Source organism: Globicephala melas, chromosome 20 (assembly GCF_963455315.2).
Source record: "Globicephala melas chromosome 20, mGloMel1.2, whole genome shotgun sequence".
Classification (NCBI taxonomy): Eukaryota; Metazoa; Chordata; class Mammalia; order Artiodactyla; family Delphinidae; genus Globicephala; species Globicephala melas.
Window position 1 is genome coordinate 25,715,829 of NC_083333.1, and position 26,343 is coordinate 25,742,171.

Here is a 26,343-nt window from a genome sequence, read left to right on the forward strand (position 1 = left end):
ATAACTCAGGGAAGGCTCCCTGGAGGAGGTGATGCTGGAATAGAATCATAAAACGTGGATCAGATTCTGTCTCCAGTCAGGGCTCTGCTGGGTCCTTTGGGACCAGCCCAACCAGGCAAAAACTCTTATCCACATTCACACCAGTAGGTGCAATCTCCCGGGAATATTGCCAGGGTCTCCAGGGACCCCTGCCCCCAAGTCAGCAGCTGGTCTGTCCTATCTCCCAGGTTGGCGGCAAAGTTTCTCTAGTACCTGGAAGCTGCGGCAGCAGGGAATGTTCTGATGAGAATCTTCCTCATGAAGGCGGGGGGTGGCCGGAAGGATGAACCCCAGAAGTGGGCTACTCAGAACCAGTGGCCTTTGGGGGTGGTGGGGGAGATGAGGACCCACAGATAAGCCACCACACTTGGGCTCTCCAGGCCCCTGGAGAGTGAGATGCCGATTTGGCTGGGCAAGCTTCCCAGGTGACGAGACACGGCAGGAACCTCAGTGGCAGCCGTGCTCTTCCAGACGCCAGGCTTCTCTCCACAATCATGTTAAGCTCAGCTGTGTCTGTGCACAGGGACGAGGGCCACCTCCCAGCTGGCCGCCAGGAACGTGTGACCAGCGGCTCCAAGCTGAATTTCTACCCCATCCTGGGATGACCTGCAGGCCGGGAGTGTGTTGGCCCGACCTGGCTCCCTCCAGGGGAGGGGCAGACGCAGCCTGGTCTCTGGGCTCCAGCAGGGTCCCGTGGGATGAGGTCTGACAGCAGAGGGTCTGGGAGAACCACAGCGGGCAGGGGGTGAAAACCACAGAATTACTTGAGGGGAGGAGGAAGGACATTACAGAGCAATTTCCTCCTTGCTTGTTATATGTGCCAGGTGCTGTACTAGCGGAACGGAGGCTCAGAGAGGCTGAGTAACCTGCTTGCGGTCGAACAGCCCAAGTGACTGCACTGAGGTCGGAGCCTGGCTTCTCTGATTCCCCACCACCCTGCTCTCCTCCCCCATGATCTGGCCTGAACAAAAGCCCCTCTTCCACCCCACCCGACTGCTGTTGGATAGAAAAGCTTTTCAAGCTGTCCGGAGGTCAGGGGAGAGGGGCAGGACAGAAGCGGCGCCCGCTCAGTGGGCTCCCCTAGCACGTCCATCCTGTGTTCACCGGGCGCCCCTCCCCACTGTCAGCTCGGACCCCCCTTCCCATGACCCAGAGGGGACCTCCCAGGGGACCTGTGTGCATCCACCTGGAGCCTCTAGCCCCCGGCTCCACCGCCCGCCTCCTGCCAGCTCCGTGGAGCCAGGCGACAACCTCTCCACCACCCTCGGAGGCTCGGGAGGCTGGTGCCTGGCTCGGGAGGCTCCTGGAAGCCCTGGTCACGGATCACTGCACCCCGCCATCGGATTAAAGGGGCTCTGAGCGAACGCCGCCTGCATGGCCGGGCCTGCCGGGCTGCTCTGGAGCCAAGCCAGCCGCCCTTCCCTGCTCGGCCCAACCGCGGGGGCGCCAGGCGGCCCCAAGGAGCTGTGGACGCAGAACAGGAGTTCAGCTGGCCTCAGCTTCTCCTTCCGGCTGCCACAAAGGGCAGGGCCCCTCGGGGACCGGAGGGGGGCCTTTCCTGAGGGGAGGAAGGCTAAGCGTGGCCAGAGTCCCTGGATGGGCACCCCGGCCTGCTCTGCGGACAGCGTCCCACCCGCGTCTTGTTTAGAGTGAATCACTTGGAAGAGACCTGAAACCGTATCCTGCAGGAAATGAAAGAGCCAGGAAGAAACCAGGTCAAGCTTCATGGATTCAGGCCACCAGGAAGGCAGGCAACGAGCGCAAGGTTTATGGAGTATCTTCTCCACGCCGGGCACACTCAGCACATGTGAAACCTCGCCAAGGTCGGGCTTGACTCCTTTCACAGGTGGGCCAAGACAATACGTGAATGGCTGGTGGTTACCTAAGCGGCAGGTGGCACAGCTAGGATGCAAGTCCAGCTGTGCCCAGCTCCAAAGTCGAACTCTGTTCTTCATACCCAAGACCGTCAATAAACTGATCTGATGGTGGCCTCCAGACATCCTCGCCTAAGCCCCAACCCAGGAGCACGGACGCACACAGCATGGAAATTCTCAGAGGCTCCCTCCCTTGAAGAGGCAGTACAGTGTAGAGAGTCAAGAGCATGTAGCCCGAGTTCAAAACCCGGCTCTGCACTTACAAGCTGTGTGACTTCAGGCAAATGTCTTAACTTCTCTGTGGCTTAATTGCTTCATATGCAACATAGAACTGTGGATGGTCCACCCTCGGAGCTTCACAGCGAGGATGGAAGGAGGGATTCTGGGTAAAATGTTTAGGCCGGTGCTTGAATGTTGTAAGCGTTCGATAAACTGTAGCTATTATTGTTATTACTGTTACTATCCATGTCAACTCAAATGTCAAAGACCCAGCTCCCGTCACCAGACCTTCCTTCACCAAATCCCCTTGTCTAAACCCCAACCGAGGAGCAGGCTTTTCGGCAGGTTGCTCCTCAGGGCGGTCCCGCAGAGAGAGCTGCGTCGAGCGGGAGGCGAGGGCTGGGTGATTGAAAATAAACACTCATCAGCAGACCACACACTTCACCTCCTGCCCCTCCCACCGGGAACAGCAGGAGGAGAGCACGCAGATTCCTCATCCCAGTTGCGTCAAGGCAAACATGTTTTTCTTCTTCAAGGGAGACGAGGCCACATGAAACCGAAGGCAGGCATCCCCAGACTACCACCCTGGATGTCACCTGGTCCCTTAGGCAGCCCCACCTGATACAAACGTGGGGAGGAGCTGGGAGCTGGGAAATTTGCGGATCGTCAGCGGTTAGGAGGCCAGGGGTGGGCACAGGAGCCCACGGAGGGGTTCCGCGTGCAAAGACGCGCGAACACTCCTCAACTCAAGGGCCCTGGCCTCTGTGGGAACCACAACCCTACTCAACCTTCCCCCCAGGACACAAGACACAGAGCCACAGGGCTTGGGGGACTCTAAAAGGAACACAGCGTCAGGCACAGATGCTCACGTAAGGTCCCTGGAGACCGGACGCTCCTTCACCCGCCACCAGGACCACGCCCAGACCCTCTCAGGGTGGTGAAAGTCCATTTTCTTTTGAAAGACAAAAGCATCTCCCCCTTCCTCCTTCCTCATGGGCCTCTGCCATAATGTGTTTCTGCAGGTTACCCGTTCTAGTATTTAACCCACTGTCGCGCCAAGGAAGCCTCCGTCTGGGTACCCCAAGGGCCCCGGGTTGCAGCCACACTAAAATAGGATCGCACCTTTTAAAAGATATTTCCACCTCGCAGCCTGAAATCAGACTTCACCTTTCTCCCATCCTCCACAACCACCATGCTGGCCCTCTACACACACACACACACACACACACACACACACACACACACACACACACACACACACACGTTTCGCTACCAGACTTCCCTAAGCCAGTTTAATTGAAAAGGCATGATTTAGGCTAATAGACAGCAGATGGGTTCGGCTGCAAAACGCAGAGAAGCATTTGCTGAACATGATTTACAGCAACGAGGCAAAACTTTCTCCTTTTTATATCTTTCTTCGAGCTCCACAGCCAGAACAGCTCAGCAGAAATGAGAGGAGAAAAAAAAGTAATTAAGTGTTTAATTTTTTAACAATTTTTAACTCCCTTTTTAATTGCTTTACATAAACCTGTCCTAGAATTTTACAGCCTTCAAATCTCTGTCTAAGTCTGGTCCTTGTTTCTGGTTTTAATTACAGGGAGGCTTGTCTGGCACATTAAATTAGAAGAAAAAAAAAAAAAGAAACACACACATGCACAATTGCAGAAATATTTTTCTGTTGGACTCCCAGCTGAACATCTAATATTTCAGCGTGCGGACGGGAAAGCTCGGCCCGGGAGGGCTTTGGTGGAAGGAAAGTAGACTAAGGGCTTCTGCAGCATTATTGCATCACCTCCTGAACTGTCTCTTACTGTTATTAGGATTGAGAGACCAGTCATAGGACAGCGTCTGATAGCCCACAGTGGCCCTGGACCCCTCAGTTTTGCTCGGAAGGCTTCCCAGAAAAGCTGGGCGTGTGCAGATGTCTTGGGCTTTGGGCAGACCTGAGGTTCTTACTTCCAAGCCAGGCCATCAGATCTTCTGCTCACTTCTCAGCAGTCCATCTGAAGCAGCACAGGAACCAGTGAGGAACACAGCGTGCGCAAAACGAAGGAGATGGGCCCCCGCAGCGCAGGGTGGATGGGAGCAGATTCCGGCTGCGGGATGACCAGGAAGCTGCCCCTTTGCAGAGACAGCTGAAGCCGGGTCTGGACCTGCAATGACCAGCGGAACTTCCTGTGGTGTCCACTATGGCAGCCACTAGCCTCCATGTGGTGGTTTAAATGTAAAGGAAGGAACGTTTAATAAAATCTAAAATTCCATTCCTCAGTTGCACTAGCCGCGTTTCAACTGCTCCGTAGCCTCCTGTGGATAATGGTTCATTAATATACGGTACAGCGTACGTATGGGGCATTTCCAGCTCCGAAGAAGGTTCTGTTGCACAGGGGTGCTCTGGACTCTTGCTATTGAAAGTGTCGGCGGTGTGGGCGTCCCCGGGGAGGTGGCTGGAAACGCAAGATCTTGGGCATCACCAAGGCTTGGAAACTGCCTCCTAACAAGGCCCCAGGTGATTTGAACACACATTCAGGGTCACATCCCTGATGCAATGTGGCTGACTGGGCCTGGAACGGAGGAATGGTCCGTGGATTCCCTTCAAGGTGTGATCAGAGGGTGCAGATGCGGGGTAAGGGGAGGCACGCCACATAACGTCCTCAGGACACAACCCCGCAGGGCTGAGGCTCCCCGGCTTGTGTCCATTAGCTCCGAGGCCCCAGACCCCCGTGGCAGGCCCTGCCCAAGCCTGCCCTGGGTCCCTCCAGGGCTCACGCTGGGAGGGCAGCTCCGGGGATGGGGCCAGGCCAGCGCGGGCTCCCCACACATGGTCATTACCTCCCGAAAACCCGGGAGTTATTACAATTAAAACACGTTGCAGGGGGGAGAGGGGGCGGAGGGAGGTCCCGTTAGGAAGGAACGCTGGGATTAAAAGAAATTAGGGCAGTTGCCATGGCGACGCAGCCAGGCCGGGCCTACCCTGTGATTATTTCAGTGGGAACGAGATGCGGGCAGATGGGGCTGGGACGGGGGGTGCTGGGGAACCGTACCCAGCTGCACGGCTCAGATCTATGCTTTTCCCTTCAGACTGGGACATAGCAGCCCAGGAAATTCTCCCGAGGCTGATTCCTGATGGCGTTCCCGTTCTCTGGAATGACAGCTTATTCCGTGGACCATGGTGCCCCAGGAAGTCTACACCCCAGGCCTCAGTCTGGTTTCTTTTGAAACCAGGAAACTCCCAAGAGGTCCCCTGCTCTCATGACCTCGTGGGTGGAATGACCTGGCCTGGTTTCCTATCAGCTCAACTCCTGCGATTAGGAGACCTACGGAAACCCAGCCACCCACTTCTCTCACCTGAAACGGGAAGCACAGGTGTGTGTTGGGAGAGGTCGGAGAGACAAGGGGTGAGGATGTCTTGGAAGGGGGCCCATGCTAATGTGGGAGACGGAGATCCGTGCCGGGGCCACCTCCAGGTACCAGCAGAGGATTGGGGTCCTTGCAGAAGGGGAAGCCTAGTTTGGTACAGCTCCAGGGCCTGCAGAAGAGAAAACAGTAATTAGCTCTCCGTCTCGCTGCTGGTCTCCTGGGGAGGCCCAGCAGCCCTGAGCAGGATGGAGAAGCTGTTTGGACACCTTTGGGGGAGCAGAGAGGATGGGCTGGGATGCGGTGATGGGGTGGGAGGGAGGGGGACCCAGTCTGCTTCTACAGGCCGCGCAGCCAGCAAATCCTCATCTGCTCCGGTCTCATTTCCTCTGATGCCACCTTAGTGGACTCAGGCCACAGGGAAAGGGCTAAAAGCACTAGCCCAGGTAGAGGGGTTTCACGCGTAGGGAGGTTGGCTTCCATCCTGAAGGTTAACCTGACCCCAGGCAAGTCCTTGGTCCTCCTCAGGCACCCAGGCTGGAGACCTTTGAGCTGCCAAAGCCGCGGGCAGGAGACCCCATCTCGGAACACTCTCCTCTCCCGGCCCCTCCCTCCCTTTTGAAGGCTGATTAGTTCCAACCCCAGAAACCACGGTCCCTCATCCTGACCTTCCGCAGAGCTCTCCCTGTGTATTTGCACCGTCCAAGGTGCTCCTACATGACATGCATGGCGGCGATGGTGGACCCAAGTGCGAGACTCGCCTCAGTCCCAGACTCAGGGAGTGAACCTGGGCGGCTCCGTCAACATCTCCAGCTCACTTTCCTTCCCTGCAAAAACACCATCTCATTCACAGCATCGTCGTGAGGATTTGAGACGGCGGACTTCACAGGGCTCTTCACAGCCTTCCCAATTTGCCCCAGTCCCGGGGGCTCTGGGGATGCGGAACTTGCGGTTTTAAAATCAGGACAGTCCCCGGCAAACTGAGACATGTTGGTCACCCTTCCAGGCACAGGGTGTACGTCTTGGAGGTCCAGCTACTATTGTACGTAGGGCCTTTGCTCCCTTGTAAAATTCTTTATACGTTGTAGGTATGTACACAAAAGTATGCATATATATATATATATATATATATATATACACACACACACATACATACATGTGTACATACATGCATGTGCATTTTCCAAAGAGATAAACTGGGAGGTAATTATTCACATGTCAAAAAGAATATTTACCTGGTAAAATGATAAAATGTAGCATTCTTCTCTCTGCAAGGTTGGGACCACAAATGGGACACCGTAGATGAAAAATTCAGAGAAACTAAGCTGATGGATTAGAAAGCGACGAGCAGTCCATTTCCTTACTGAGATCCTTTCATTTCTGGGTGAACCCTGCAGCATTTCTAGAAGATTCTTTTGCACCCAGCATTGCTGTCCTCTTTCTGGGGGGGAAGCCGAGCACACAGCCGCCACTGCCAGCCATTTGTCTGGAGAACTGCTGTCAGGAGTGGCGGTTTTCAAAAGGCTCCCGGGTGTGCGCAGCCCGGATGGGAGTTCTGAGCTGGCGTTAGCTTTTCATCACACGCGCACCCTGTTTATTTTTCTGCCCTCATCTCAGTTCAGAGAGTTCATAGACCGCCAGGTTTTAGCAACTCTGAAAGAAACTCCAGGTGGAGAGTTCACACACTAATCGAAAGCACCAATATCGTGTCATCTTGCCCAAGGCTTTTTTTTTTTTACCACTTAGCTCTCAGAACAATGCGTAAGAGGGGATAGGAGAGAAAGGGCGGGAACGACAAAGGGGTCCCCATCCCCTCCCGGCCCACGTCCATCTTGAAAACCCAGAGGCACAGCTGACTGGTGCAGGCAGCTTGGCCCTGTAAGGGGTTTTAAGAAGGGATGGAGTGCCGCAGGGCAGGCCAAGTTGCAGTCCTATAGCTGCTGGGCCATCATCCCTGGCTCCACCACAACGAACCCTCAGCCTGGAGCTCCAGCAGTAAAGGTCAGCTGGGCGAAGCGTGTGGCACCGAGGACCCCGTGTCTCTCCACCTCCCCTCCCCTCCCCCTGATGCTCTCAGGTGCAGCCGGAGCCCTGTGGCTACAATCTGTTTCCTGAGCTTCGCTCACTCCCAGTTCAAACCAGGAAGAGAAAGGGCCCAGCTGGAAACACATCCTTTCTCCTTCAAGGTGAGGTGACAGCGGGGCCAGCACAGCCAGCGGGGAGGATATTAGAAGGTGCTGAAAAGGGAGAACTCTCTTTTCTGCTCGTTGGAGGGATCAAAGTCCTTATTTAATGAAAAGAAGGCAGATCACCTCTGTGCTCCCCGGAGCCTCAGCCTCCCCGAGGCCAAAGCAGCCCCAGGATTCCAGCCCCAGAGCTCCCGGCCTAAGGCTTGTATCCAAGGGAGCAGCAAACGGTCCACCTGCCCGGTAACACCAGGCAGTTGTGCCAGGGACTTCGCAGTGATGTCTGGTCTTATTAGCTCTGACTGTCATTTGGTGAGAGGTGCCCCCCGCATCTCCGAGACTAAGGCTCAGTCTTGTTTGGAAGAGAAAACTGAGCTAATGGATTCCTGAGCCCCTCCCCATACACCCCATCTCCATCCTACCTACTTCTTCCATTGAGTTTATCAAGCTGCTTTGAACTCTCTCTCTCTCATCTTTGACCTCTTACAGGAGAAGACGGGCCTTTTTTGTGTGCCTTTGTATCCCATGCAGGCAGTAAGCACTGCATAATGTTTGTCTACCTAAACAGCTTCTTTACAGCTCTCCTACTATGTCTGTCCAGGGGGGACAAAATTTCTATGGTACCCAGGCCAATGCGCCAGGAATCCAGGCAGGGTATCCTGGCCTCTCCTTGCCCCTCACCTCTCCTTTTCCACCAATTTTCCTGAAGGAGGCCCTCCTCACACCAATTAACAACAAAAAAATGCAAACAAACCTCAGAGGAAGAAAAGTAGTAAAGAGAAAAAACAAAGAAACAACAACCGGTAGAAAAGAAAGAACGCAATGTGCAAGAGTCCACATAGACTAGGAGCTAGCATAGCCCAACTCCCCCCCACCCCACCCCAGGAACCAAACAGGAAATCTAGAATCATTGCCAAATGCACTTCCCCTCCATGCGCCCCCCACCACCCAAGGATGCTCAGGCCCGGCTAACCGGCTAGAAGCGCAGGAGGGTGGGGCTTTGATGGATTGATTGGCATTTCCTCCCTCTCTCTTCCCTCCTGACCTCTTGACAGGGTTTCTCGGTGGATGGCTGGTGGGAAGGGACGGAAGCCTCTTGCTGCCTCCGAGGAGCCACAGGGCTCCAGGCTTTTCCACGCAAGCCTCCCACCGTGCTGCCACAGAAGGTGGCGGGCAGCTGGTCTCCCTTGCCCCACTCTGCAGGGAGCCCTGTGACAGCCCTGGCTTCGGGAGCAAGACCTTTTGCTCTTAAAACAGATCAAAACTTTGGGCATGAAAATAAAATCTGTTCCAAGGAAGCAAGTTGTAACCCTTTTGGAGTAAAACGCAGGCCACGAGATCGAAGTAAAACGTCAGCAGAAACCAGAGCTACAGGGACCGTGAGTTCAAGTTCATTCTCCATGGGTTATTCCTTCTGCTCGGAGCACAGCCGAGGATTGCTCCCCGGCTCTGTGCTAGCTGTCTCACCAATCCATCGAGGGTCACCCAACTCTTTTCTATCAGGGGCCAGAGATAAATATTTTCGGCTTTGCAGGCCCCGGGGTCTCTGCTGCAAATGCTCAACTCTGCCATTATAGCATGAAAGCAGATGCAGACAAGACATAGATGAAGAGGCGGGGCTGTGTTCCAATAAAACTTTATTTATAAAAACAGGCAGCTGGCTAGACTTGACCTGCCCACGGGCTATAGTTTTCTCATTTCTTGGCAAAGATCGTGCGGACAACAGAGTAATATGATAGTTAAAGAGCATGGCCTTTGAAGTCAGGCGGACCTAGTTCATACCTCCGCCCAAGTCTTATTTATTAGCTGTGTTACCTTGGGCCAGTCACTGAACTCAATCAAGCTCAATTTCCCCATCTTTAAGATAGGATACTAACGCCTGCCTCATGGGGTACTGTGATGGTGAAACGGACTAACAAAAATCGCCTGACACTCAATGCTGGCTGTCAGTCATTCTCATCATGAGGGAAAGGAGGTGGGTGGCTTTGAGTCTTTCGTGGCTGGAAAAGCCTCTGCACACGTGGGTGACGAAGGTCCGCAGTGTCTTTCTGTGCAAAAGTTCATTTCCTGAAATTTAATATTCCATCAATTCTCTTCCTGACATGAAATCAGCGCTTGCACATTAGAATCATCTGAGGGGTTTTCAATCTCATTGCCCATGCTGCAGCCCGGGCCACTTAACCAGAATCTCTGGGGGTGAGACCCCCCACCCCGCACTCCCAGCCATCCAGTTTATTTTAAAGCTACCCAGACGATTCCAATGTGAAACCCAAGCTGAGACCCACTGGACTTCTCGGATGCAGAGAACACGGAAGAGTTCTCTCTTCCTTCTTGCCCAGGGTATGGTCCAGGCACGGGCAGCCTCAGCATCACCTGGGAGCTTGTGAGAAATGTAGACTCAGGCCCCACTCCAGACCTGCTGGATCAGACCCTGCATTTGACAGAATCTCCAGGGGTTTCCTGTGCGTATCCAAGTTTGAGGAAAACCAACCTATTCCACATGGGCCCCAACAGACTTGACTCATTATCAGAATCCCTTGCAAAGCTCAGAACATTCCTAGACCTCATCACCAACTCACTGAATCTGAATTACCATGGGTGGCCCAGGGCTTGGTACTTTCCTCCAGTATTTTATTTGAAAACGTCCAAACACATAGAAACGTTATACCTGCATACCCACCTAGACTCTGTGACGTCAAGATGCCACTATGTTTCATCACACATCTAGGCATTTATCCGTACATCGACCCATCTTACTTTTTAAACATATGTCAAGGTAAAACGCAGACAGCAGGCCCCTTCAGCCCTAAATATTTCAGCATGTACGTGACATCGCTAATTTTTAACAAGGTTTCCTTGATGAAGCTATTCATCTAGCGACAGTCTTTTTCTCTGTCCAGAAAGAACAGTGCTTAAGACTTGGTAAAAAGCATTCCTCTCCCTCCTAATTTTAAAAAAGAGATACTTCAGCCCCTCTCGGCGCTATCACTTCCAGTATTACGAGAAGATTTCTGATGTTTGACCTACTTCCACATTGCTCCATGAATCCCATCTCCTTTTCCCCTTGGTAGGACGTTAGAAGACAGTCACTCACTATTATCTCTACCGGATCTCTTGTATTTAACTCTGTTAGTCACTGCATGCTCCAGAACCTCCCCTGGTGCTTTCCCTCCAAAAAGCATCTCCTGGAAAAGCACTGGATCTTTTCAGCAGTGCATCTGTGGAAACTAATAGCCTTCCTCTGCACTTTCCAATTCTGTAGCTGAGAAGCTGTGGAAGAGGCTTAAGGACAACACACTATATTGCTGCTACTTCCAGGTTTTGGAAAACCATGGACCAGAGAGCAGTGATCTCAACTATACCTCTGGTTTCCCCTCCATCTTGGGTTTACTTGGACCGTTACCTGCCAAATACAAAACTCCAAACTCTGTCATTCAGGGCTGATGTGAACCCCAAAACTTATCAGAGATGTTTCTGCTAGTTTAACCCGGAAAGGAGGCTGGCCCCAGGACACAAGGCAGGACCATTCATTCTAGTCAACAACTCAAGCGGTTTTAGGAAAGAGGCTCTGCTATTCCAATAGTGCACTAGCCCTTAAGAATCTTTCAGAATCTTAGAGGTGGGGCTGCAGTTAGAACCAGCCTGCACCCTTCCGATCCTCCCCAGGCACTCAGTCATCAAAGCCCTCAGGATAAATTAATCAGAGTGATTGCCCAGTCACTGCCCAGTGATTTCCAAATACTCTTTTCAACAATCTACCAAAAGGCTGTCCCAGAGTCTGAACACCACGCAACCACACCAAGTCGCTCTGTCTTACATAACATGATAAAAGGGCCAAGAATGAGGCAATAGTCACTCAGCATTTTCACCTACAAACCTAAAAAGGCCTGGGTTCTCTGACCCCCACCCCAGCCTGCTTCATGTCCAGACCACCCACTCTCTGTTTGCAACTGTTCCTCCACCCTTGAAACCTGACACCCTCCTCTGTAGGAACCACCCATGTTTAAACAAATAAATATTCCACAGTAACCAGTTCCCCGGTGGGATTCAAATAAATGTCCCAGGAAGGAGTAGGGGGGAGGGGGAGGGTACCTGGGCCTTCTGTGCAGATTGCCTGCCTCAGAGCAGCCTTGGGCGGGGGTTTCGCTGCAGCCATTGGGTGCGTGGGTGCTTATGTCCAAGACTAGCAATGAGACCCACCCCCCAAATCGGGGAGGGACTTCATGGGCTGAGGGGCTCTGTACGTGCCTCCTGGGGAGGTGGTGGCTGCTGGAACTCCGGGAGGAGCGGCAGGGATGGTGGGCAGCGGGTGATCAAAGAGGAAGATGCCCCCCAAAGCTGTGCAGAGATCCCCTCTGAGCTCCGGGGTAACTCAGCCATAAACCCTGAATTCCCACTGCCATTTGGGAGGGTGGAGGGTGGGTGGCCGAGAGGAGAAGGAATCGGCTCTCGATGACTCAGAAACGCTTAAATATAACCCAGAGACTCGCCTGCAGTGAGGAGGGCATGGGTGGAGAGAAGCGGGAGAGACCCACAAGTCCTTGCCTCTGACTCAGTGGAGAAAACCACCGCGCGTCCTCGGTTTCACGGAACACGGACGGCTGGGAGTAAAGGCTCAGCTCTGTCACGGGTCGGTTGGTCCACAGAGTCACTAATGAAAAGGATTTTCAAGCGTATCTGAGAAATCAGAGGGAAGATGACAATTGCCCCATTGCCACTTTAAGAGAAACTCCAGGGGTGGCAGCCTTCCCCCAACCCCCAGTGGAGGGAGGAGAGGCTGGCCCTCCCTCCTCAGAAGCTGGCCCAGTGGGTTTATGGATGGAGGAAAATGTGGACCAGACCGTGCTAGAAAGCTGGCCGCACACCACTAGTGCGTAAGGAAGAGAGGGGGGACGAGGGTGACCACATTTCAAAAATAAACACAAACCCCAAAATAAACACTGTTAATGGAAGTGACTAATCAAGGGTGTGCTGAACTTGGTGGTTCTTGATAAGATACAGGGGGAAATGCACTTGGAAAAAATAACAGATTTTTTTTCTCCTTTTGATAAATAAAGCAATGGGGAGAGGGCAGGGGGGTGATGAGGGTTCATGCTTGTTTCAACCTGGCAGCAGAGGTTTCTCAATCCTGACGCTGCAGACATTTGGGGCTAGATAATCCTTTGCAGTGGGGGCCTGTCCTGTGCATTGTAGGACGTTTAGCAGCATCCCGGCTCTCTACCACTAGATGCTTATAGTACCCTCCCCTCAACCGAAAATATCTCCAGACTCTGCAAATGGCCCCTGGGGTGCTGGGTAGGGGGACAAAACCACCCTTGGTTGAGAACCAGTGGTTTCAAATCAGGAGCACAGCTGAGTTTGAAAGTCACCTACGGGCTCCTGGAAGGCCTCAGAAGGACCAGGCAGCTGGCCAGCAGGAAGGGGATGTAGCGTGTCATGCATTTGAACATTCGCTGGTCATTAATGCTGTGCGCCAGCAGGAAGCCACCCCCTGGCCTCCAGATCCACACGTCCAGAATCCTGTGGGTTAGGGAGACCCTAAGATTTAGCCTGTTAGCAAGTGGGTACACAACCCTACTGCTTCCAAAGTTCTCGAAAAACTGTTGCCATTGGTCTCAAAGTTGCCTTGGCCGGGAAGGTGAGTGACTCTGGCCCATTTCACAGAAGAATTCTGCAGAGAAAGGACATCAGGGATGCCAACTGGAGTCCAATGGGCAGAGCCAGCTGTGTCACTCAGGTCCAAAGGGAGCTGCAGGGGGGCCCGTGGGAGTCACTTCTCAGACACCAAGTTTCTCCTGCAAGACAAAGACTGATGCGAGGGCCAGGGATGGGAGAGGGTTTTTAAAGACACAGAAATCCTTTGGCCACCCACAACTTTCTCTCTGCCCACCAAGTCTCCTGTATTTAGCACAGCTGTCCCTTTGCTAGGGGAGGGGGAGGGTTATCCAAGTCCTGTAAGCAAAGCGTCAAACACCTCCTGTGCCATCTTTGCTGGCGAGCGCCTCCACAGGAACCACCTTTGGTCCAGGCTGCCCCTGTTTCCAGAAGAGAATCGCATCCGAGGTCATTCTGCACCCACGCAGCCTGGCCTGCTGTGTCACGAGTCCACGGGCGGCACACATCACCAAAGCGGGTATTTGCTGCAAAAGGGCTCTCTGTTGGACTCGCGAATTTTTAAATGTCGGTTGCCTGTGTCACTTTGCAAGACGGAAGACAGTTCCAGGTGCTGCTACCTTGCCTCCGTAAGCTCTGCCCAGAGATGGGCTGCTGGGCTGGAGGGGAAAAGTGATGGACGGGGACGAGATGAAGAGAGGTGAGAAGGTTACTGGCGGGTACATCCTGCTGCGAGTCTTCGCCTCTGCCTCTCCCTCCCTCCAGCCCCAATTCTGGAAGCTACCTCCCCGCCTGGCTGGGCGCTCTCCTCCTCAGCAATCTGCTTTCCACCAAAAAAAAAGTGTTCTAAATAGAGCGGAACCGAGAATGGGATGCAGCCCGGATGAAGTCTTCCCCACCCTGGAGAGCCCAGCGTCCCCGGTGGAGGGCTGGTCCACCCCCAGTGCCTCTTATTCAAAGCATTCTTGACCCTGGAGCGCCCAACCCTGACGGCAGGCGTGAAGCTACCATGAATGGATTTTGCGTCTACAGCACTTTGCCTGGACTGGATCCTTCCTCCCTCCTAGGCTTTCCGGATACCTCCTCTGGCCTCCGCTCCCTGCAGGTACCACCCTCTAGGCATCCAGGGAGCTCTATTCCAGGTGGGGACCAGAGGCCCGACGCATCAATGCTCACCATCAACTTGCCGAGGGAGGTTGGGTGGCTTAATTGATCCACCTGAACCTCAGCATTCCCCAAACCGAGGTCCACGATCAGGGACCGCAGTCTCTCATCGCATCGGATTGTTGAATACTGATTTTTATTAAGTTAGAAACTCCCATTGCTCTCAAAGGGGCCTGGGCGCCAGGCTGGGGGTGGACCTTCAGACATAGCTCCTCCTGTGCTCTGGAGAAGTTCCACCCAAGGCCCATCCCCACCAGGCGCAGAGCCAGCAGCACGTTTTGGGATCGAGGCTCGGCACGTGGTTCTGTGCACGTAACTCATTAACACACACGAACAGGATTATCCCCACGCCAACCAGGTTTTATTAATGAGGGTCTCACACCCCCTGGAATAAGGACCCTTCAGCCCTCAGAAGGCAGGGCCGTGAGAAAGCCCACGTCCTCCAAGGAGGAAAGTGTCTCCAACATCCTCCAAGGGGCGAAGGGTCTCGCTTCGCCCTTCACCACGTCACCAACTCGTGACCCAGGTAAAGCCCAGGACAAGTGACCCTGTGACAGCTCTGGGATGTCTCTGGGAGAAGGTTTGGGAGTGGCAGTTGGGAAGGCCATTTGCAGGCTGGGGCTCACGGGGAAGCTGTGGGGGGTGGCAGAGCGCACCCTCCCCCCCCCCCCCCCGCCCCTTCCTGGTGCCGCCCTGAGTCCAGCCTTAAGGACTCCAAAGCCAGAGCCAGCCCGTGGTCTTGTCCGTGAGTCAGCGCCGCTCCGCTTCTCAGGGCCTCTCCGAATTCAGCTCCGTCAAGAACACCAATTCATCCAACCAGGCAAAGGCAAGGGATTTAGAAAGTGAAGTGAACTCACGCAGAATGTGTTACCCACACTGACCACTGTCCGCTTAGCGTGTGCCTTCCTTTCCTCTGTCCCAGCGCAGAAGGAAAACAGGGCAGGGGGAAATGAGGAGCGGGGGGGGGGGGGGGGATTAAAATATGCAAATAGGGGCCCTTCATAACAATGCATTTCTAAACAAGTAAACAAGAATCATCATTGTTCCAAGTTGCTTGGTTCTTTTTTTTTTTTTTTTTTCCGCCGGTTACATCTATTTCAGAGCTAGGAAAGAATAAGTTAATCCTCTCTATCTCCTTTCTTACAAGTCTGGTTCAGAGCCCTGGAAAAAAAATTAAAATGCTGAAACAAGGTATTTTTTCCCCTCTGGATGAACTGCTTTACAATAAGCTACCTGCTGGGGTCAGGAAACCTGAGATCAATGGCTTTCTGCTCCCACGAAAACCCACAAGGGGGATTCATGCTGAAGAGCTTTCTCGGAGAGACGGTCACCCACACATAAACCTTTGTATCTGTTCCAGCTTTTCTTTGAAACCATTTCTCTCCTCTGCTTCACCTCCTTCCCTCCTTCCTTCTCCCCGGAGAACAGCTTCCATCCAGGGCAAGATGCCCCCCGCCATGTCCTTGCCTTGTCTGGAAGTGAAGGGGTGATGGAAGAGACGAGAGAAGGCAGGCTTGGGGGGTTGCTCCCAGTGCCCCGAGAGGGAGCAGAGTTTCTTTACTATTAGGTGTGTGGTGCTCAGAAGGGGGAGAAACGGTCAAAGTCAAAATAAATAGCCAACGGAAATAGGCAGCCCCTCCTGGGAATGGTAATTACCCAGAATGAGCGTTTATCCAAACACATGAGGAAAATGGTTCCTGTTGAAGGACCGGGCTAGGAACACTCCTTACTGGAAAGGACATTTGTTTACCACATCTTATTTGTTCCTTAGTTTTTAATGCTGTTCTGGCCCTATGTCCTGTAAACAGACCAGCTTTTCCATTCTCCGGCGGTGCCAGGAGAGCTGAAGACAGAACAGACGAGCGGCTGCCAGAATGCTGAGCGACTGAGGTCTCACAGCTTCAAGAACCCACACCCGGCCGGGGGGCTGAGAGAGGAGCTTGTTGGCCTGCAGTGGAGCAGAAGGGTGTGATTTGAAATCTAGGTGTGGAAATGGGGAGAAGGCTGCCTGGCTTGTGAGATCAGCTCCCTTCTCTGCCCGGGTAGAGGAGGCAACAGGAAGGGCTTCAAGAACCCAATGTGTACGTCTGATTGAGCATTCTGTAGGGCTTTCTCAGTCAGTCGAGGCAACTGAAAAGTTCCGGAGAGAACCTGGACTTGGGGAGAAAAAACCTGACTGGTATTAGAGTCAGATGCAGCTGATGAGGTGCTGAGGGTCCCCAAGAAGGAGAATCACTGTTCCGAGGGCTAGTATCCAGGCGTCATCATATACACGCTGGGCTGGCAACCCAGCTCTAGCCCCAAAACCAAACCAAACAACCAAAAGGGCTCCCCACAGCTGGGGAGATTCAGCGATGCCTTGTTCACACTGGGGAAACGTAGATGTAGTGGCGGAGTTCACATGTGAAGTCTCCTACTACCCAGGCGCAGAAATCACGTGAGCCCAGAGTCACGGCAGATGAGTCCATACCGTTCCATGGTCAGAGCGTAGAGCTAAGAGCCCACATTTATCAAGTGCCGCGTCCCTGGCACCGTTCTAAGTGCCACACCTGCAGTAACTCATCTAAACCTTGCAACCACCTTACGAAGCAGTTTAAAGGTGAGGTTAAGTTACTCCCTGGAGGTGTCACTGCTAGAGGTCTGGTGATGTCCTAAGACAGGAACCTGAGTCTCTGAATATCTGCATGAAAAAGAGCAGCCTGTTTCCACCACAGCCAACTCACATCCCCCTGGAAAATGAATGAGAAAGAGGCATTAGGTAAAACAACAGAGATTTGGGGCTATTTTGTTACACAGCAGCCTACAGTGACTAATACAGCTTGCACAGAGAAACTGTAACACTGCCCTTAGGGCAGGGGCCTTATGGGGTGTGCTCTAGGGCAAGTCACTGAACCTCCCTCACCTTACTTTCCTCACCTATAACAAAGAGGTCTTAATACCGTCTCACAAAGTTGCTGTGATTCCAATCAGAAGCTTTGGCAGGAGCTCTTAAAACGTAAAGCGCTGTAAGACGTTGGGCTGTAGTCTTTCCTGAACTGCCTGATTTTTCTTGGCCAAGTGTCTTGGCCAAGACATCTCTTGAATGTCTGAAATTGGTCTTGGCGACCAGAGCCCACAGATGACACCCACTTTGTCCAAATTCTAATTTTACTCATTTGGACAAAGAAGAGGGGGTGGTCTTTGAGTTCTTCTCTTCCCCCAAAAGGTGAAACTTCTGCCTACCTTTCTGCTCTCCCCCCCCCCACAGAAGGGTTGGTTAATCAGATAGCAAAGGGGAACAGACTCTTCTCTCCCTGGGTCTGCTTGCTCTCAAATGGTGCCTCTTCCACCTTGGCTTCTGTCCCCCAGAGGTAAGCCCTGGAACCCAGGAAGTCCCTCCCCATGAGCAGGGGACCTGCTCATCATATCCAACTTCTCTGTTTGCGACTTGCTGGAAACGTTCATGACAGGGTGAAGAGCAGGCAGCATTATCCACCCAGGTTCCCCAGTAATACTCACTGTGAGTTTATCTGGCAAATGCGATTGATGATTTTATGTGTGCCATTCTTGTCTGACCAGACTGTAAGATCCGGAAGGCAAAAGCCCTCTCATATGTGTTGTGTTTTTCTTCTGTATTTCTCCCTGTTAGACAGTGTGAAATTCCTTAGAAATTCTGACCTAAACTTTTGATTTTAAATTTCTCTTTCCTACCTTAAAAATCACCCTAACTCTCAGAGAACTGGCAAAAACCAGTCATATTCTATTTCAAGAAGAGATTCTGCAGGGAAAGCAACCAAGCAAGGAACAAACACATTTTCTCTGCTGTTCAGAAAACACTTTATTAATAGGCAGACAAAAAACAGGCAACCTTAGTGGTATACACAGTAACAGCTCACTAATAAGAGAAAGTCAACTCAACATCTTCCTTGTATATCTACCAGGTAAAAGCCACTATGATACAACTTAAGAGCTCTGAACTTCAGGCGTCCAACGACCTTGGCATGAATCCCAGCTCTCATATATAAGACTTGAGCAAAGCCATGGATTCTGTACATCTCTAATATCTGAGGATGAAGTGTCAATCGCAGTGCCTGCCATGTGATGCTGAACGTTATTGGGCATTTTAGGGATAAATTTCAAAGTGTACGGAGTGACCCTGTTCCTGCTTTTATGACAGAGAGACAGACAGACAGAGGAATGTTGGGAGAAACAAGTTTAAAACAAGTTCGGTATAAGCATAGTAAATGACATATAGAAGGTGTTCTGGTGAGGAAGGAGGGAACAGCGTTTTGGGGTACCTAGCCAGTGCCAGATGCCTTAAGAGAATATGTGACAGAGGGAGAGGTCACAACTGGTTGAGAGGGAAGAAGAAACCCAGGAAGGCGTCCTGGAGCAGGGAGCGTTTGAAATGAGCCTTGAAGGATTAACAGCACTTCAGTAGCCTGGTGGCCCAACACAGATCTTTTAAAGCATAGACTCACCAGGAAGGATTGCCAGAGGATTAACACTCATGCTCAGTTCAATCAAAAATCACCACTGGAGTGTGAAAGGGACTTTCTCAATTAAGCAATTCCAGAACATTCCCATCTCTTGACTGCATGAGCAGTGGTGGGGAACTGCCCGTCATATCCGGGTGGGCTGGTAAGACGCCTTCTCCACGGACGGTGACCAGGGGCCTGGAAAAGGGCATCGGGGTCTGACGTGGAGCAACGTACCTCGGTGTGCTGTACCCCACAGTGGGTGGGTATTAGCGAACACCGCCCAGGAGACCCGAGTACCCTGGAACTGCAGCGCTTTAGAACAGACTGAAGACGTTTACGGCAAAGGGTAAAGAACGCGCCATCTAGTTCAGTTTCACTGCAGCTCATACGTGGAAACTGGATAGACTGGGTGGCTGTCTAGCCCCTGGAGGTCTGGCTATCTCACTCCACGTGGTCCCGACCAGGGTTCTTGGCCTTCCCCAATCGACAGAAATTGATCAGAGGCCAGACAAGAAATTCAGGCAAGGCTCTATTGGGGCCCCTGCTGCAGCAGTGGGGAGCAAAAACAAGTAGCAGGTCCCCTTGATTGTTCCCTGAGGGGGAGGGTGAACTTGGTCCCTTTATGGGGTGAGGGTAGGGGCGTGTCCAGGGGTGGGGCCGGAGCGGTGGCTTAGGTGGCCTGCCCACCCCTTTGGAGGTGCTGTGTGCAGGGGGCGTGCGTAGTGTCCCGCTTTTGCTCCTGACACCCTGTTTTTCACTCTTCAGAAACAGGCAGTTGGGTTTTTGGTCTCTTTGTGTCTTGTTGTCCAGAACTTGCCCCGACTGTGCAGGTGCGCAGTTATTTTTAGTCCCTTATAGTTTCTTTGTACCTTGTTGCTCAGGAGTCGTCTGTCCAGGTGCCAGCCCTGCAGCAGAGGGTCCCAGGTCCCAGGTCCCAGCCTGTGTCTCATGGGGAGCGACAAGCCTGATCAGTTCATCTTTCAGCACAACAGGCTGAGACCATGTGTCACCGCGAAACCACTTAGAAACGGGAGATCTGTACCTTTTTTCCAACGGCTGTGATGATGCTCATTTTAAGTTTAATGAGGGGCAAGACCTAACTTTTTGAAGAGCTCACGGCTAACTTTTTTTTTTTTTTGCAGTACGCGGGCCTCTCACTGTTGTGGCCTCTCCCGTCGCGGAGCACAGGCTCCGGACGCGCAGGCTCAGCGGCCATGGCTCACGGGCCCAGCCGCTCCGCGGCATGTGGGATCTTCCCGGACCGGGGCACGAGCCCGCGTCCCCTGCATCGGCAGGCGGACTCCCAACCACTGCGCCACGAGGGAAGCCCACGGCTAACTTTTGAAGAGCTCAAGGATGGAGGAGACGCCCAGGGACCACCTGAGCCACCGCACCGTGGTCATGGGTAACCCCCAGGGCAGCCGGAGTCCTGAACACAGGCAGCTTCACATCCAGGACAACAAGCCTTCCACATCGTGCTCTCCCCGCCTCTCCAAAACCCAGGCCTGAGCTACCCTTACCTAGAAGGTGGGAGTCGGGGGCAGGCAAAGGAGGAAGGAAAGGAGAAAGAGACGGAAAACAATTAAAAAAAAAAAACAAACCCTTCTACAGAACCTGGTAACCTGGAGTACACGGTGATCAGCGCTGGACAGCATACAAAAGCCAAAAGGGAGGTCCCAGGACAGGTCAACTTAAGACTTAATATTTGCCTTTCACTAAGCAAACTAATAAATCCACGCAGAGTGGCTACAGTTTTAGCCACGCAGAGCTCCCAGTTTTTATTTATTGGTCAAAACGGCAGGTGGGTTTTTTTCCCCTCCCAGTCACCCCCAGGTAAACAGCAGCCCCCCTTCCCCTCTCCTGTCATCAGTCTGTGTGTCTGTTTGCCTTCTCCCTCGACAAACTCTTGTTCCGTACAGCTGACAACAAGGGCAAGCGGCCAGGAAGTAGTCTTTGGTCATGGACTTCCCAGGACAGCCCCGTTTTGGGCCTGTGCAGCCAAAGGCAAAGGCTCAGAGAGCTACTTGTCAGACGTCAGCTGCGTCAGGTGAGGATTAGAACTTGACACATGGGAGGGACCTTGGAGGATCGTCAAGGCCACCCACTCCACCCTCCCCTCTCCCATTTTATTGATGAGAAAACTGAGAGCCGGAGAAAAGGCTTGAGTGATTTATACATGATCTTGGAGCAAGCTGAAGTTAAGGCAGGACTAGAGCCAGAGAGGAAAAAAAAAAAAAAAAGCAAATCTTACCTACTGTATAGCACAGGGAACTCTGCCCAATATTCTGTAATAACCTAAATGGGAAAAGAATTTGAAAAAGAACAGATACATGTATATGTATAAGTGAATCACGGTGAAGAACAGATACATGTATATGTACAACCAAATTAACTAAGACAACATCGTTGACCAACTATGCTCCAATATAAAATAAAATTTTTTTAAAAAATAGCAAATCTCTTAAGTCATGAATTCTATCCAATATGGCGGCATTGTGGACGGCAGAGGTAGAAGAGGCTTTGGGGAATGTGTGGCCTGACTTCCTCATTGTACAGGGAAGGACTTAAGAAGGGGGACTTTCTGAGACAAAAGCTTAGGTCTCCTTGTCTTCTGACTCTGTGCTTTTTATCAGCATAAGACACCTGGACCCAGAAATAAGATGCACCGTGCATGGCTCAACATCCGATGAAGAAACTGGCATTCGTGGACACTTGGGAGCCCATGAACCGCTCTTTAAAATTCTGCTTCCCCACCAGGTTGAGTGAGTATCATCCAACCTTCTCTCCCAGTTCTCTCCCAGTCTGCCAAAAAGGGTGACCTCCCCCAGGCCTGGACCATCCCTCATCTGATGTGGGAAACAGGATTCCTGCATTAGTCAGAGGTAGATCTAGATAAGAGTGATGCTTTAGACCACTTCCAGCTCTGGGAATCTGGGATTTGACGTGGATGAGAAGATAAGAAGAGAGAGAAAAAGAGGAAATTGTTGCTTTTGGCACGGCAGTGGGACTTCTTCTGGAACCAATGACCGTGTGTGGGAGATAAATGAAGGAAACATCTGAAATGAGTCCATCTTTTAAAAAAGAAAAATGACACCCCAGGAGCTGGCTAGCATTCCTTCAATGGCAGTGAAGGCAAGGAGAGTCAGAACAGGGGCAAAACCCAGGTGCACAAGGTCGGGTCTTAACCTCTCCACGTGTGTAACGAGAGAGTCCCTTCTAGGTGTTCGTGTGCCCATCTCCACCCCGACCGGTGATGACCTTCTGGGGTCACACCACGCAAGATGAGCGTGATTAGCTGAAGGCCCGTGTTCCAGGGCTCCAGCAGAAGAGGTGGAGACTTGATGCCCTTGGCAAGAAGCAACAACTTCAGGATGGCATATGCCAGCTGAGAGCCTGTCTTTAGCGAACCTGAAAAGAACCTGGGATTTGCCTTCAGATGGTTCTCATGTGTCACGAACACCCTACGCTGGGCTGGCACAACCTTCTCCTCCTTCCCTGCTACCACCACCAAGTTCCGCTGCCTTATCCCAGATAGAGCCAGTGTCTGGAAAGGTAAGGGTGAGCTGGGGGGGGGGGGGTCCCATTCAACACTATCTGAGTTGAACTCAAAGGTTATCTAGGAGACTTCAGACAGAAAGTACACACTTAGGCCCAATTTACATGCCCCTGATATTTTAAGGGACCCTAGAGTTCAAAGGGATTGCAGGAAGTCCTGTAGCCAACTCCTTCCCTCTCCAGACAACACCATCCCAAAGGTACTTAGCTCTCTTAGTCTCTGTCTAGCTAAGATGCAGAATTTTCTTATTGGCTTAGTATTCTACACAGTGTGTGCTTGTATGACACGCGTGCACACACACACACACGCACGCACACACCATAGTCTTGTTTCCATCGTTTCCAGTGGCTGTATTAGTTGTTGTTTCACCATGAACTGTTTTGTTCTCAATGGAAAAGATTCACTTCACCTTTATAAGTAGGATTGTACGGGAAAGGAATCCCTGGTACCTTGAATGCCTGCCATGCCCACCTGTCCACAGCACGCTTCTGAAGGATGTGGTCTCAGCTGGTTCTTTACAGCCAGGTTTTGATTCAGTATAATCCAGTCCTGCCACCTTGGAAACAGCTGATGTGGTCACGATCGGTTGGTGTGCCTGGTCCATCTAGAGGCTGCCCGGTGGCCAGTGAAGTGGCCAGACGCAAGGGCTCTGCATGGCATCTGGCCAAACCAGTCAAGAGCATCAGCCAGTTACAGCAGATGAAGGAGAAGCAGAGGCAAAGGTCATCGAGTCTCCAGTAGGGTGACCAGTTGTTCCAGTTTGCTTAGGACTGCCCAGGTTTAGCACCAAAAGACCTGCATCCCAGGAAATCCCTCAGTCCCGGGCAAACTGGGACAGATAGTCACCGTCAGCTCATCACCATGGAGTCTCCTAGAATCAGGACAGACAGTCACCGTCAGCTCATCACCATGGAGTCTCCTAGAATCAGGAGCAGAGGTGCGGATGCTAACAGAAGATCAAGGTGAGCATGGTGGTTCAGTTTTGCTATCCCTGGAAACCATCTACTGAGACTGGGTATCTTGAATGACGTGGGCTTCTTGGGAAGGCCTGGGTGGGCCGCTGCCGAGCAGACTGTTTCCTTTCTATCAATACGTTGTTTCCATGGCAACCTGAAACAAGCCAGCATTTACAGAGGTGATATAAATGGGTCTCTTTTCCTTAAAACCCGAAGGAAGCTAACGTGACGGGCGTGTATGCAGGTCAAGGAAGGAAGGTGAAAGCCCACAGACAAGCTTCCCATTTCAATAGCACGAAACATCCCTCAGAGGTTCCTCTCATTTGTCTGGTGGTGAATCTGAGACGCCAAGATGGACCCCACTGCTTCCCTGACAAGACACTGACATCACTAAATGGTCATACATGCACAGCATCTACAACCCAGGGAGCACGTATACGTCTGGCTTGAATTCTTGTCACGAAGGCAAGTCATCCATTTGCTTCGGAAAGAGAAAGGACACACACCTTTGGCTCTGCATTTTGGACAAGGTTGAACCACGATCCATCTCCAGGAAAAGTTTTCAGCCACATATACGGTGGCTACAGAGTGAAAGGAACAAACAGGACTTGTGTGTCGTGGGGCCCCATCTACGGTCGGGTGTAGGTGTCACCAGCACACACGGCAGGGAGACGGTCCTCAAGAAACACCATCAACTCTGGTTGCTGGATACTCTGTAATGAAGCATCATGCTCTGACATGGACCCCAACTGCCCAGCGGGAAGGAGGAGAGTCTTCACAGTGGACCGTGCATCTATGTAAACAGAAGGCGTATTCGTTTTCTGCTCCTCCAGACGCACACCTGCACGCGATCCAAACCAAGGAAGTTGCACGTGGGGGACGCTGGCCTCCGGGATCCAGCTCCCTGCCGAAGCCCCCTCCCACATCGTAGCGTGTTAGAGTCTGAAGGATTTCTGCACAGACGCGCAACACTCTGGAGCCTGTGGGGGCCAGATCCCACGTGGATGAGAAGGGATACTATTCCAAGGCTGCTTGTACGGCAACGTGCAAACACCGGCCTCTTTAGAAGAAGCAGGAACGAAAAGTAAGATCCCACTGACCTACGCGTAGGTAACTATTCACCCTGTATCTGGGCGGGAGATGACGGAGCGGACGAGAAGAACTGCTGAGTCCAAAGGCACGGCAGATGTGGTGCGTGCAGGGGCAAGAAAGGGGGAGGCAGACAGCCCTCTGCTTCCCGAGGACTGGCACAGGGGAGTCTTAGGACCAGGCACCAGCAGAAGAAACGTTTCCCACCAGAAGGAAGAAGAAGGCCCAGGATCCTGGCATCTTCTTTTTTTTAAAATTTTTTTTATTTTTTGCGGTACGCGGGCCTCTCACCGTTGCAGCCTCTCCTGCCGCGGAGCACAGGCCCCGGACGCACAGGCTCAGCGGCCACGGCTCACAGGCCCAGCCGCTCCGTGGCACGCGGGATCCTCCCGGACCGGGGCACAAACCCGCGTCCCCTACATCGGCAGGCGGACTCTCAACCACTGCGCCACCAGGGAAGCCCCTTGGCATCTTCTTTAATTGTAGGTGGCCTCCAGGTCACGCAGGTCAACACAGACACTCTCTTTAATTGTAGGTGGCCTCCAGGTCACGCAGGTCAACACAGACACTCTCTTTAATTGTAGGTGGCCTCCAGGTCACGCAGGTCAACACAGACACTATTCCTTAGGGCAAGGGTCTTTGCTTTCTCCTCAAATGTCTTCTCCAATCCAGAAGTTTCTTTATTCTCCAAAATAAGAATTCTCAATCAAATCCAGAGCTCTTGCCTCTTAGGAGATGGTCCTACCTTAGCCAGGTCCTGCGGTGGTCCTAGCGGCAAACTTTGGCTCCACTAAGGTTCCTGGTGGGAAGTGTGGGTGAAGAGCAACAGCTCTTTACCTGTCCTGCCTTCCAGGCCTGTGGACCAAGAAACAGCATAACAGTGAGATTCCGGCTTCTGTCCTTTCAACAGATGTCTTTCAACAATGAGCATCACCTTACTGCCTTTAGTCCAGAATGTTCTAGCTACTGAACAGAACATACACTGCTTCTAAAAGCATTATTTTCATTAAGGAAGAAGAAAGGCCAATTTATACCATTCAAGGAACTCCCTGTATGCTGAATCATGGCTGGGAACCCTCTACACAAATCTCACCACTACACGCATAAATGATTTAAAAACAACAACAACAACAAAAAACCCCACTGAATACAGCCTGCTCAGAGGAAGCGGAAAATTCTATTTTTCAGCATGTCCCTGTTATGTCCATGAGATATGGGGCCGGGGTCATGGAGGTGTCAGACTACCCAGTTTACACATGGGGAAACTGAGGCACAGAGGGTGCCAATGTTCTCAACATAGGATGACAAGCATCCGGTCCCTCATCCTAATGTGCGCTTCAGCTGGAACGTCTCTCTGCTTTCACAAGACCCTTAACAACTAATTAGGAGATTATCCAGAGTGGATGGGGCCCCTCCAAGGAAATGGGAAGATACGACTTGACACAGTTCTCTTTCTGTAATGCTGATTGCAACCAAATGAGGATGCACTAGGACTCGCCATGCTTTCCTGGCTTCCTACCACGCCCTCTAACCTGTTTCTGAGTGACAAATGTGTTTATTAGCATTAAATGCCCTCAGGGGACTTCCCCATTTGAAAACTGCTGAGACCTGTTCACGAACCCAGATAATCCGGGCTCCACGTCTCCGGTTCCAACAATCACCATCAACCTACGAGGAATAACTTGCAAATCCATGCGTTCACAAGCACCACATTGGATGAGATGCTCTGAACGCAGACATAAACCAGACGGGCAAACCCCACCCCTGTAGGTCATAGTAGGGAGGCAACACTGTGAAGCACGAGGCTAGAGGACAGCAATATCTGAGGGGGAT

General features: G+C 52.2%; 1 long non-coding RNA gene across 5 annotated transcripts in view; it reads right to left on the minus strand.

Moving 5' to 3' along the window:
• Positions 1 to 15,507: 15,507 nt before the first annotated feature.
• The window catches only part of LOC115842781 (uncharacterized), a 159,760-nt gene continuing 148,924 nt past the window's right edge, over positions 15,508 to 26,343 (minus strand). The window contains exons 3-7 of one of the 5 annotated variants that reach the window (XR_009560210.1): positions 23,928 to 25,365; positions 22,937 to 23,575; positions 21,161 to 21,204; positions 17,948 to 20,429; positions 15,508 to 17,178 (exon numbers count right to left, since the gene is read on the minus strand). This is a non-coding gene — a long non-coding RNA (uncharacterized lncRNA). Of the gene's footprint in view, positions 17,179 to 17,947; positions 20,430 to 21,160; positions 21,205 to 22,936; positions 25,366 to 26,343 lie in introns of all 5 variants that reach the window. The other 4 variants (XR_009560207.1, XR_004035462.2, XR_009560209.1 and 1 more) reach the window with 4 other exon arrangements.